General features: G+C 41.6%; 1 pseudogene; it reads right to left on the bottom strand.

The window, feature by feature from the left end:
* Window positions 1-616: 616 nt before the first annotated feature.
* On the bottom strand, window positions 617-14,375 carry LOC115415723 (NACHT, LRR and PYD domains-containing protein 12-like; annotated as a pseudogene).
* Between the last annotated feature and the right edge of the window lie 267 nt (window positions 14,376-14,642).

Raw genomic sequence — 14,642 nt, 5'->3', positions numbered from 1 at the left:
CCAACAACACTGCATGACTTTGGGGACAGTTTTCAACTGTTATTAGCTAGAAAATCAAGGTTAATGAATTGACCATATTTGGTTCCTTACCTGTAATTGCAAAAAATAGAAAAAAAACCCCAATATATATATAAAAAAAAAACAAGAAAAACACATTTAAAGTCAAAGGAACATGTATTTAAGAAACTAGAACATCACTGTTAGAACATCACAACAACATGTGTGCTGGTCCAGACCCCTGTCCCCTTAGACCCCCATGTGTACTGGTCCAGACCCCTGTCCCCTTAGACCCCCATGTGTACTGGTCCAGACCCCTGTCCCCTTAGACCCCCATGTGTGCTGGTCCAGACCCCTGTCCCCTTAGACCCCCATGTGTACTGGTCCAGACCCCTGTCCCCTTAGACCCCCATGTGTGCTGGTCCAGACCCCTGTCCACATCCACATGACCCCTTTGAACATCATTCCCTACATTAGTTCCATTACTGCATGGAACCGAACAAAGCACAGGTGGACCTGACAGACCCTGGAGACCACATTGGACCTGACAGACCCTGGAGACCACATTGGACCTGACAGACCCTGGAGACCACATTGGACCTGACAGACCCTGGAGACCACATTGGACCTGACAGACCCTGGAGACCACATTGGACCTCAGATTGTGGACTCACTGTCCTCTCTGGAACTGCTGATGTCACTGTCTTGTCATGTATTTGGAAATGACCAAAAATAGTCCCTTGCCTGATCACAGGTCCAGTTTTCAGGTATACAGTGTAGTTCTCCATTAGTCCACAGGGTGGCAGCACAAAATAACTCAGTGCCATCCACAGAACACACTGGTTCACTGACTGTACATCCAATGAAAAACCTCTGGTCAGTTCCTTCTGTTTCAGCTCCTCCACTCCTCGGTGCTTCGTGGTTCCTCATGAATCCATCTCAGAGAATCATCTGGAAGGATGTTTCACCGCCTTTAAAGTCACATGATGGACCGAGGAGGCGGAGCTACAGGAAGTCTGCCTCACCTTCTGTGACATCATCAGAGGGAGGGGTGAGGAGTGGAGGAGAAGAAGTGAGGAGTGGAGGAGAAGAAGTGAGGAGTGGAGGAGAAGAACTGAGGAGTGGAGGAGAAGAAGTGAGGATGTGCTGCTGCTTTCACATCTGTTGATCATCTGGACTCAGCTGATCCTCACACAGTCCTGATCACAGTGACTGTTCCACAGATCACCTCCATCTGAAGAAAGAAGAAAATACAAACAGATCAGAAAGAAATGTTTACGGAGACATTTCTGAATTTATTCAAACCACAGAGGAATCACTAAAAATAATCAAACAGACTTCTAATCATGGAGGTGTTCACCAAACCAGCACAAACTGACATTACTTACAGTTTCTCCAGTTTACAGTGTGGACTCTGAACAAGGTCCTCCAGTTCTTTAACATCTGAATCCTCCAGGTTGTTCTCACGTATGTCGAGTTTTATCAGATGTGAGGGATTGGACTTCAGAGCTGCCGCCAGATAAGAACAGCTGATTTTGGACAAACTGCATTTATACAACCTGAATAAAGAAGAAATGATGGAGATTCAAATTAATGAACATTTCAGACAAATATATTTAGGTTTTCAACATGAATGTGAAATATTCAACATTCATTTCAACCAAACAGTTTTTACTGACTGTAATTTTTGTAGCTGACAGAAAAATCCAACATTAAATGGTGTCGACTATACAGTGGTTAGAAAAACTCTGTGAACCCTCAAAGTTTTCTGCATGAATTGCTCATAAAATGTGATCTGCATCTCAGTCACCAGTATAGACAAACACAATGTGTTGAACCCAAAACCACACAGCAAATGGGGGGTTAAATGCCTTGCTCAAGGGCACGTCAGTCAAAAACTCTCCACCAGTCCAGGGAATCGAACCTGCGACCCTTCAGTCACCAGTCGACTCTCCAGCCAATCCAGGCCACGGCAGCTCCAATCATGGAGGACAAAATGGAATCCTGAGTTTGTCAACATGTAAACATAGAAGTAAAGTGACTAGAGTGGCTTCAGAAACAGAAAAAGCACCTTTTGGAAAGAGCCAGTCAGAGCCCAGAGCTGAATCCAATAGAGACGCTGTGGACTGAACTCACCAGAGCCATTCACAGCAGACATGCTCAGAATAGAGCTGAGCTGATGCACTTGTGTCACAAAGAATGATCCCAAATGTCCCTGGACATTGTGCAGGTCAGATCAGCAGCTCCAAAAACACTGGTTTAAGGTTATTGGTGCAAAAGGAGCTTCAATCATTACATTCACTGGGACTGTTGAAGAGTTGTGCTCAATAAACACATGAAATATTAGTAGTGTTTGTGTGCTATTAGCTTCAACACATTGTATTTGTCTGTACTTGTGACTGACATGGAGATTAGATCAGATTTTATGAACAATTCATGCAGAAAACGACAACATTTCAAAGGGTTCACACGACTGTTCTTGGAACTGTAAAACAACAGAATGGATGTCAGTTCTGTTTGTTCATAAATGAGGTTCAGCTGCTCCTAAAACAGAACTCTATCAAACTAACACTGAACTGACCCCAGATACTGTAGTTTACAATGTGGACTCTGCAGGAAATCACACAGCTCCTTCACTGATGAATCCTGGAGGTTGTTTCTACTCAGATCCAGTTTTATCAGATGTGAAGGATTGGACTTCAGAGCTGAGGCCACAGAAGAACAGCTGATCTGGGATAAACTGCAGTTATCCAACCTGAAGAAAGAATAAATCCTACAGATTAAATGTATTAATGATCCAGTCAGATGTGTTCAGGTTTTAATTGGTGACTTAACTCGACTGAACTTTACACTTTTGTTCAGTCACTTTCTCATTTGTTTCAGTTCCATGTCTACAGAGTCAATGTCTTCTACAAACACACACCTGAACACATCAGTTCACATTTGATGTAAAATAACCTTCAACCAACTAAAGCCTTTAAACTTCACCCAGTGACTCCTCCTGCTTTAACTAGAACAGATGCTGTTTGTCATTAGACGACTGTCCCTCAAAGTACAATGAAAAAATACTAATGACTTCAATCACTGTAGAACACATATACTGTGTGTTTCCTCTAGTTTTTCCTGCTTCAGTGTTACATTGTAGAATAAAAGACAAAACCTCTGAGTGTGTGTACAGATAATAAAACATATAAACTCTAGAACAGTAACAGTGAACTGACCTCAGATCCTGTAGTTTACAATGTGGACTCTGCAGGAAATCACACAGCTCCTTCACTGATGAATCCTGGAGGTTGTTTCCACTCAGACTCAGTTCTATCAGATGTGAAGGATTGGACTTCAGAGCTGAGGCCACAGAAGAACAGCTGATCTGTGATAAACTGCATTTAATCAACCTGAAGAAAGAGTCAATGATGTAAATTAAATCCATTCAGGATCCAGTTCTATATGTTTAGGGTTTAATCCCATGTTTCAGACTGTTTTTGTCAGATTTCTATGTGTAAACTCAAATGTCTAAAGTGTCAGACAAATGTCAACAGTAAACAGACCAATATTTACACATTATTTCTACATGTGTATAAATCTGCATCAAATAGAGGGAATGTTTCCTTATTATTAACATTAATGTCAGTATTTAGTGAGTGTCAAACTGTTGGAATATGTTTTCATGCTTTGATGTCATAGAAATGCAAACCCCAGTGGATGATGTTCTCTATGACATCACCAAAAGTCTAAAGCTTTGCCATTGGAGCTGAAGTACTGTCCTGCAGTAAATGCACATCATTATTCCACCACTGTCACTGATGGAAATGTTTGAGCTGAATATTCCCTTTCTCTCTGATGTCATATTAGTTGGAGTGAACAAACACTGAAACTAGGACTGCTTTTCTTTGGAGTCTTTCCACCTATACATCTGTAGTTTCAGTTCACAACTCTCATCTGTGTTGTTGTTCATTTGGGAGCTTTGTCATTAATGGCTCATCTTTTCATGTGGGACAGATCATCACACTCATACGACTGGACTCCTCACTTTCTGGACCTGAACAATGACTGGACTTGTGGGATTTTCATCCTACAACCTTCAGACGTTCTACACACATAAAGGTGAACACTCCAGACTTACTTGTAGTTTGGACATAGTTTGGAACTTTCACCTCCGTCATTTTGGCTCATGCTGTTTTACACTCTTTAGAGTTTCTGTCGGATTTGATCTGTGGTCAATCACATGTTTAAAAAAGCACTTTTACAGCTTTAGATTCACTTCAGATTCCACAATTTCCACTTGATGATCATCTTGTCTATTTGAACAGATGCAGTATTTGATCATGTGTTGATTCTTTCTTTGTTGTCAACACAAAGTAAACTCTTCCTCCATGTTGAACTGTTGTCTGAATACAGTTGGTGAACATTTGAACAACAGTGTCTTCCTGTTCTTGGTGTTCTTCAGTTTCTGTCAATTCTTTGTGTTTAGATACTGATGAATCTGTCATGACTCTATTGTACTGATGGAGTGGATTCTGATCAAATGGACATCATTATATTTCAGACAATTCCATTTTCAGTGTCTGTCAGTGCATCCACAAACACACACACTGTTTATGTTTATGGTCATTTCAACACAAATTTATATTATTATTTAAAAATAAAATACAATACAGGTATTTTGGATTTCATTTTGATACGTCTCATGAAAAGTTTTTTTCTTTGTGTTTTTATTGTAACAAGTTCCTTCATATATTTGTTCTCATCTCTGATGAGGCTCTGTCGTTAGTAAAACATATAAACTCTAGAACAGTAACACTGAACTGACCTCAGATCCTGTAGTTTACAATGTGGACTCTGCAGGAAATCACACAGCTCCTTCACTGATGAATCCTGGAGGTTGTTTCCACTCAGATCCAGTTTTATTAGATGTGAAGGATTGGACTTCAGAGCTGAGGCCACAGAAGAACAGCTGATCTGTGATAAACTGCAGTTATTCAACCTGAAGAAAGAATAAATCCTACAGATTAAAATGTATTAATGATCCAGTCAGATGTGTTCAGGTTTTAATTGGTGACTTAACTCGACTGAACTTTACACTTTTGTTCAATCACTTTCTCATTTGTTTCAGTTCCATGTCTACAGAGTCAATGTCTTCTACAAACACACACACACACACACAATAAATCTGTCATGACTATTATACTGATGGAGTGGATTCTGATCAAATGGACATCATTATAGTTCAGATAATTCCATTTTCAGTGCCTGTCAGTGCATCCATAAACACACACACTGTTGTTTATGTTTCTGGTCATTTCAACGTACAAATTCACTATATTTTTCGGACTCTAAGGTGCACTTCAAATCCTTTAATTTTCTCAAAAATCGACAGTGTGCCTTTTAATCTGGTGCCCCTTATGCATTAATTCTGGTTGTGCTTACTAACTGATTTTATGTGGCACACGGCGCTCAAAAATCTGTCCAAATGTTTTAGTGCGACTTTGGTAAGCTATGAAGCTGCACCGCTTGATGGATTGTCGGAGCATTAACTTCGTCAGGAGCCTCGCAGAATAATACGTAGTACTGTGCTTGAACATAATATTACAGTTAGGGTTACGTTTACGTCAAGAGGCCGGATGGCTTTTTCCACAAATCTCCGTCCCTACTGATCTGCGACTCCATGTGCGCCCATCTCACTGATCCTGTCAAAACACAAGTGAAACAAACTAATTCGGAGTTTGCCATCATTCCGGGTGGATTAACCAAAGAACTCCAACCGCTAGATATTGGTGTCAACAGGTCGTTCAAAGGTAAACTGTGAGCTGCGTGGGAGCATCGGAGGACAGAGGGCGAACACACATTCACCAAGACAGGGAGGCAACGCAGGGCCAGTTACGCCACTATCTGCCAATGGATGGTGGACGCCTGGGCTAAGGGATCAGTCTCAAGTGTCGACCGAGCTTTCACCAAGGCCGGAATCATCACTGAACAGCGAAGTAACAGCAACGAGACTGACTCGGATAATGACCAGAGGGATCCGGGCACGCTTGATGTAGAAATCACCAACTGTTAAACTCAGAAACTGAAGATGAAGAATTTGATGGATTTGTGGAAGAGGAATGAAGTGAAAAAGTGAGTGTATTGTTGTGTATTTTTATTTGGCTAGTGCTGGCTTCCCCTCTCTATTTCTGATGTGTTACAACTGAACAATGTTGAGAGTTATTGTGATCGTGGTTGTTGTGAGTTGAATAAAGTTTGACTTATCTGAATGTTTTGTTTCGCTAAATGCTCCTTATAATCCAGTGCACCTTATGTATGAAGATAGACCCATTCGATGATACTGTGCCTTATAATATGGTGCCTAATATTGTGAAATTGTGCCTTATGGCCTGAAAAATACGGTCTATTTATTTTTAAAAAATACAAGACAGGTATTTTGGATTTCATTTCGATATGTCTTATGAAAAGTTTTTTTTTTCTTTTTATTGTAACGAGATCATTCATATATTTGTTCTCATCTCTGATGAGGCTCTGTCGTTAGTAAAACATATAAACTCTAGAACAGTAACAGTGAACTGACCTCAGATCCTGTAGTTTACAATGTGGACTCTGCAGGAAATCACACAGCTCCTTCACTGATGAATCCTGGAGGTTGTTTCTACTCAGATCCAGTTTTATCAGATGTGAAGGATTGGACTTCAGAGCTGAGGCCACAGAAGAACAGCTGATCTGTGATAAACTGCAATAATCCAACCTGAAGAAAGAGTCAATGATGTAAATTAAATCCATTAATGACACACATTTTATTTATTTATTTTTAGGGCTGTGAAAATTAACGCATTAACTCAGATTAATCCATCATCATGATTAATCTGATCATAAATGTTAACGTCATTAACCCATCTGCAGCAGAATGACTGTGAACGTCTGCTCCAACACATTTGGGTCAGTTTGTCCAGTAGAGTTAGAACAGAACCAGCAGAACCCACCCATAAAGAACAGAACCAGCAGAACCCACCCATAAAGAACACAACCAGCAGAACCGACCCATAAAGAACACAACCAGCAGAACCGACCCATAAGGAACAGAACCAGCAGAACCGACCCATAAAGATGGAAGAACAGAAATATGAGGACAAAAAACCCCAGACGAACAGTCGACCCACAGAAAATCTTGGACCCACTCTGCAGAAGGAGTTTTCTATTCACTGAAGCACTTCCAGATTCAAATACCACATTAACACCAAGCAGACGTTAGTCTGGATTCTGCCAACACTTGGGCTGACAGAATCCAAACTTGTGACAAACATGTTTAGTGCAAATATATTGGAAAAAAAACATAAAGTAAGGTCCGCACAACCTGTGAGCTCCCAAAGAATTTATTAACAGACATGAGGCCAGTCGGGCCTCGACCCAAAACGTTTTTTGTTCATCCAGTTTTTTTGGGATCCTGCACACCCTTCATTTTCTGGATATGAGTGTCGATCACCTCTAGTGCAAATATATTCCCTTCTTTCTTCAGTCTGTTTGCTCGAGCAAAATGAAACACCATTAATACAGATAAAAAATAAATGAGATTTAATCATCAGTAATCCAAACTAATCCACAACAACCCTGTGATTAATCTGATTAAAACTTTTAATTGTCTGACAGCACTATTTATTCTACGATCAATACAATATGTAAAGTACAAATACTAGATTCCTAAAGTCGTTCTCATTACAAGTAAAATGTAATTAAATGGTTTGAACTCATAATACTTAATGTGCAGGAAAATTGTTGCTGTCAGTGTTCTTTGATTTATAACTCAGTCCAGAAATGAAACAATTCATGTTTCAGTTTATTACAAATATTTCAACTCAACCCATCTGCTGATCTGTGGGTTTCACTGTATGGAATATGTACATTTATTCAATATTAGAAGATGATGTTCTTGTTTAATGTTCAATCCTCTGATCTGAGCTGAAAAGGTTTCAAATAGAAAATGATAAACTCAAGAACAGACATCTGATGACAGCTTTTCTTGGTGTTCTATTATTCTTTTACTTTGCGTTCTCTTATTTTTATCAGTATTTGGTATTTCATCGTGGTGCTTTTACTTGACTGTATTAAAAGAACATCTTCAACTCATCATATGATGGAAAATAAAGGATGATGATGGGTTTGTATGACAAAGGTTTGGTTGTTTAATGCTCACACGTCTGATCATGTAAACGTGTGTGAACCTTACATATGAAACATTTTCAGTATTTTTAAAAACATCTCTTTCATCGTAGGTTTTCAGTGTCAGTTTTGGTTGTCTGAGATCAGATCAGGAACAGCTGTTGTTCCACTGGACCACATGGTGCTTCAGTAATTAGCACTATGGCCTCTGAGCAGAAGGAGGATTCCAGCACCAACTGTGTGTACCTTTGTGAGTGAGCGCTGCATGTTCTACCCCTGTCTGCATGGGTTCTCTCTGGGTTCTCCAGGTTCCTAACATCCTCCTTCTTCATAGTTTCAATGGGAAATCCAAATCCCTCGTAGGTGTGAATGTGAGAATGAATGGTTGTTTGTGTGTGACAGTACTGCAGTGAACAGGGTGGACCCCACCTTCATCTATAGGTAAGCAGGATCACCTCTGGCACCCCCATGACCCTCAAGAGGAAAAACACATGGATGTGTTTGGACTGAACAGTAGACAGTCAGTGAACTAACCTCAGAGTTTCCAGTCTGCAGTTTGGACTCTCCAGTCCAGACGCCAGTTTCACTCCTGAATCCTGTAGGTCGTTGAAACTCAGATCCAAAAGTCTCAGATGTGAAGGATTAGACTTCAGAGCTGAGACCACAACTTCACAGTGAGTCTGTGAGAGTCTACAGGAAGAAAGTCTATAAATACAGAATTTACAGGAAATTAATTCTGAACACATTTATTGAACATCTGAGTCTGAACGAGGTCAGGATATGGTGTTGTGTGACACCAGTTTAATGAACAGTTCGAAGGTTTAAAAAAGACAAGAAAACCAGATGAATAAAATAGACGAGTATGAAGACAGATGGAATGACAGCTTCCGAACAATAAAACCAAACACCCTAGATCTGCCCCTAGTGGCTGGATGTAGTATAGTTCAGACTGTTCTCCTGTTCTATGGGACTTCAGACAAACTACAGTCAAAGTATACATCCAATAAATGTTCATTAGGCTGATATTTATTCAAGAAATCATTTGACTAATTACTTAGATTTGAATAAGTTACATGATGATCTTAAAATGAGTGATCGACCGCTTCAATGACCAATCAGTGTCAAGAATCCCTCAGAAACACAAACACAAACCAATCAGTCATCTGGTGGGTGGAGCTCACATCCCAGTGTCTCTACTCCGTTGACTCTGATCATACAACCATCATGGCAGTTCCCATATTTCACTTTGACAGAAACACAAGACAGAGGGTCATGTGATCCATCTGTAGATTCAGTCTATGATTCATACTGTTCATATTCTCATCAGTACTTACATGGCCTCTCTGCAGTTCCTCACAGCTGGGATCAGTCTGTGTCTTCCTTTATCTGATGTGTTGTACTTCTTCAGGTCCAGTTCATCCAGAACCTCCTCTGACATCTGCAACATGTAGGCCAGAGCTGAACACTGGATCTCAGACAGTTCCTTCTGTGATCTGTTCTCTGACTTCAGGAACTCTTGGATCTTCTGATGGACTGTTTGGTCCTTCATCTCCGTCAGACAGTGGAAGATGTTGATGCTTCTGTCAGGACAGATGTCCTCAGTGTTCATCTTCTTCAGGTTCTTGATGACTTTATGGATGCTCTCTGGTCTGTTCTCTTTTGGACCCAGCAGACCTCCTAAAAGTCTGTGGTTGGACTCCAGACAGAGGCCATGAAGGAAACGAACAAACAGATCCAGGTGTCCGTTCTCACTCTGAAGGTGATTTTTTCATGACTTTACTGAGGAAATCATCCAGGCTGTAACAGAGGCTTTCACTGACTATGAAATACCCGAACATGTCTGTGAAAGCTGAGTCTCCCAGAAACCTCTTCAGAACCTCTGTGTTGTTGCTGGTGTAACAGTGGTAGAAGTAGACTGCAGCCAGAAACTCCTGAACACTCAGGTGAACAAAGCAGTAGATTGTTTTCTGGAAGATCACAGTCTCTGTTTTGAAGATCTCTGTACAAACTCCTGAGTACACCAAGACCTCTGTGACGTCCAGACCACACTGATCCAGGTCTTCTTGGTAGAACATCATGTTTCTTTTCTCCAGTTGTTCAAACGCCAGCCTCCCCAACTTCAGAAGGACTTCCATGTCTGCCTTTGTCAGCTCTTCTACACTTGTTTCATGTCCTTTTTTGTACTTCTTCTTCCTCTTTGTCTGGACCATGATGAAGTGTGAGTACAGGTCTGTCAGGGTCTTGGGCAGCTCTTCTCTCTGGTCTGAAGTCAACATGTGCTCCAGAACTGTAGAACTGATCCAGCAGAAGACTGGGATTTGACACATGATGTGGAGGCTCCTGGATGTCTTGATGTGTGAGATCATTTTGTTGGACAGATCTTCATCAGTGGATCTCTTCTTGAAGTACTCCTCCTTCTGGTCATCAGTGGTGAAGCCTCGGACCTCTGTTACCCTGTCCACACATGAAGGAGGGATCTGATTGGCTGCTGCAGGTCTAGATGTTATCCAGATCAGAGCTGATGGAAGCAGGTTCCCCTTGATGAGGTTGGTCAACAGGACGTTGACTGATGACTTCTGAGTGACGTCTGAAACAACCTGACAGTGGTGGAAATCCAGTGACAGTCTGCTTTCATCCAGGCCGTCGCAGATGAACACAAGTTTGCAGACGCTGATCTGCTCTGCTGTGACCTTCTGTAATGTTGGATGGAAAACATGGAGCAGCGTCAGCAGACTGTACTGCTCATCTGAGACCAGGTTCAGCTCTCTGAAGGACAGCGGAACCACCAGACTGACGTCCTGGTTTTCTAAACCCTCGGCCCAGTCCAGAGTGAACTTCAGCACCGAGAAGGTTTTTCCAACTCCAGCCACGCCGTTGGTCAGAACCACTCTGATGGGTTTCTGCTGCTCGGGTAAGGCTTTGAAGATGTCCTGACACCTGATTGGCCTTTCTTGGATGATCTTCTTAGAAACTGTCTCCAGCGTCCTCACCTCATGTTGGGTATGAACGTCTTCACTCTGTCCCTCTGTGATGTAGAGCTCAGTGTAGATCCGGTTTAGACGGGTTCTACTTCCTGTTTCCTCAGTTCCTTCAGTCACACATTCACATCTGCTCCTCAGACTGAGTTTATGTTCAACTGCAACCAGACAACAAACACTTGAAATAAACACAGCTGGGTCAAAACATCTGTTCTCATCTGTCAGTGAATGTTAATACTATTTCATATTGACAACAGTTTCCAAATGACAAACCCTAGACCTGTTACTATGGAAACCACTGATCAGACATGGATCTGATTTATACAAACAGGAATCATTCCAAAGCAGTTCCAACAACACGGACAAGATGATTGTCACTGACCAAATACTGAATAATGGGATTGAATTTACAGAGAATCAGTGAGTTACTTTGACCATCATCCTCTGGAAAACATTGAATTTGATCAATAGGAAATAAAATCAATATTTCACTTGATCATTTCCAACATTTGATAGAAAATGTAGTTCAGTCTAATGCAGTTCAGATGTTCTTTGTTGTGCTGCTCAGTCAGTGACAGTTGAACACATGTTGTGTTTAGTGAAGTGCAGACATGTTCAGACAGATGTCCAGTCTTACTTTGGACAGAGCTGTGGATCTGCAGCTCAGCTCTTGTTCTGGATGTTTCTTCACACTGGGGACAGGAGGAGTCTCCTGATGAACCAGACTGGTCCCAGTATGAAGTGATGCACTGTCTGCACAACCAGTGTCCGCAGCTGGTCCGGACCGGATCGCTCTGGACCTTCTGACACAAAGAACAGGACGCTGGGTCCACCTCAGGAACATGAGTCCTCTCCGTCTCTCTGTGGACATCAACACATTATTTAGAAGAAGCTTCTTCAAAGTTCTTTCAGATCAGCTGTTCAAAGGATCACATCTACACTCACAACTCTGTGCTGGCTCAAGGACCTGGTCTGGTTGGGGATCAGACCCAGGACCTTGTTGCTGAGCGGTGCCAGTGTAAACCACTGAGCCGCCTCAACTCACAGTCTGTCTGAAAATGGCAGCTGGAAGGAATGATGAGCCTCCATTTCAGCTCACATGTCCAACCCAATGCACTGCTTGATTCTTCTGAAGCCCATGTTCAGTCAAACCCACCAGACCTGTGACCCAACAGCCTTAACCCAGCGCTCGGGTTCTGAAAACAACCCAGCATTTCTAAGTGTGTCCACACCACACAGAGGACTTCCATCTAAAACTGCTCTGGTCTTACTGGTCTGTTTCAGAGCTGATTCTCACACAAACATGTGTTTAATGTTCATTCAAATGAAGAAAACACTTCAAGCAGAAAAACAGGCTCTTAGTGTCTGAACCTTTACACACATTTGGTTCAGGATTGAACGTCTTTCTTTTTGTCACATGTGAGTGAGTCTCATGTGTTTCACAGACTTTAAGGCTGTTGTTCATCTCAGAGTCTCAAACATCTTTTATTCACAGCAGCTGGAGTCCAAATGAGGAGTTTAGACCATTTCACTAAAGCTGGACTGGAAACTGTCAGTTCTACTCACACACCTGAGTTTGATTTGAACCAGTTACTGACAGGAACTGATCACATTTCACCTGCAAACTTCATCAACATACAAGCAAGAAGAGTATTAACAGTAATAGTAGAGGACTGGATATGATCAAAAACACACACAACTATGAACGTAGAGGGTTCGGACTAATGGTTACAGCTGTCAATCAAGACTTCAATTAGATTAAAAATTCTTCTGTCAGATGAATTCATACATGTCAAATAAAGATCAGAAATAATGTCTCATCTGTAGAAACAGTCTCTTACTGTGTGTCTGAAGGTCCAGGTTCACGACTAAACACTGGAGGTTGTCTCATGGACCGGTCACTCTTCATGGACAGACATGTGGACACTGGAGACTCTGCTCTGGGTCTGTTATACTGACCTCTGGAAACAACACAAGTCCAACAGTTGGATTGGACAGTATGTTAGTGTTATTCACATGTGAACACTTCATTTTCTATCACCTTTGGTTATTATTCATGTGTGTTTTTATTCTGTCTGAAGGACACATTTGGACTTTAAAGTGGACACATCATGTCCTGTTGTGTCTGTAGTCAAATATTAAAGGTGTGTGACAGTGGACTCACTGTGGATCAGAGGGTCCTGGTTCATTACTGCCCCCTGGAGGTTCCTTTATGGCAGTGGTTCTCAGTCTTTTTCTCTCAGGCTCCCCTTCGGAGGATGAAAAATCTCCATGCCCCCCTAAACCCCACAACATTGTAACAGTGGTGCAATTGTAACTTTTATTCAAAGAAACATCAGTATTGTAACTTTTTTTTTTGCTTTTCCTTTAATAATTTTTGTTCAAATTAAAAATATCTTAGATTTTTGCCTGAACAATACAAGTCAACTCAACAGGACTGCTCCTTCAGATGAAATTTTTCCAAATAAAAATAGGAAATCTGCAATTATCGTCCAACTATGACAATAAAGTAACTATTTTTTTAGAACAACAAACACATTTTGGTAACAAAGATGAACATTTTAACAATATCAGTGACTGCAGTGTACCTGTTTACATTGCATATCTCAGAACATTAAAGTGCAAACTGTACAAAATCTCAGCTCTTCATCTAGTCTAGTCACAGATCACCATGGCACTAGATTTGACTGTTGTACGTCCCTAAAATGAGTCCAGGGTGCTCCAGCGCTAAAACATTAGTTCCACCTGATACATGTTCTAACCTGAAGAAGAAAAAAATAAAAAACACCCACGAACAATCCCATGCCCCTCCCCCCCAGCAGTCCTTCACCCCTCCCCTCAGGGGCCCGCCCCACAATTTGACAAACACTGCTTTATGGACAAACCCCTGTTTGTATCATGGGATAACTCTGCTCCGTCCTCCTCTTCATCCACACTCAGACTCATCCTGTGAACTTCAGTCAGTCTGAAAGGACAAACAGGAAAACTACTGTGAGCTCACCTCACTAAAACACTGGGTTCATCCGTCACAAACACTGACACAACAGGAAATAAGCCAGTGGACACAGAGTCCAGTAAACCTAGTGGACACTCAGCCTGGAAGGGACTCCATCCATGTTTACAGTTCCAGTCCACACCCAGAAAACCCACTGAGAGACTAGAACAGGAAAAGGATCTGAATGTCAGACTCACCCTGAACCAGACGTCTTCTGTTCTTCTGTCAAAATGGAGTCTGAACTCTGAATACTTTCACTTTCACATGGAACTGGCTCACCAGGTGACTCCTCCCCCTGCCTCCCCCTCCCTCTCTGCATTTACTGGAAGTCATGTGTTCAGCTCTTTGCTGACACAGTTTCAGTGTGAGGCACATAAAACCACCACAGGATGGGTTTGGTGTCATTCTTCTCCACATTATAGATTAATACTCAGAACTATGAAGTGACACATGTGCAATTCTAGAATAGACCCAAAACAGCCCAGAAAGTGTTTGATCTTTTAGATTGTTCTAAGTGGACCCCC

Source organism: Sphaeramia orbicularis, unplaced genomic scaffold, assembly GCF_902148855.1.
Source record: "Sphaeramia orbicularis unplaced genomic scaffold, fSphaOr1.1, whole genome shotgun sequence".
NCBI lineage: Eukaryota > Metazoa > Chordata > Actinopteri > Kurtiformes > Apogonidae > Sphaeramia > Sphaeramia orbicularis.
The sequence above is the reverse complement of the archived record's forward strand: the minus strand, read 5'-3'. Positions and strand labels throughout refer to the sequence as shown.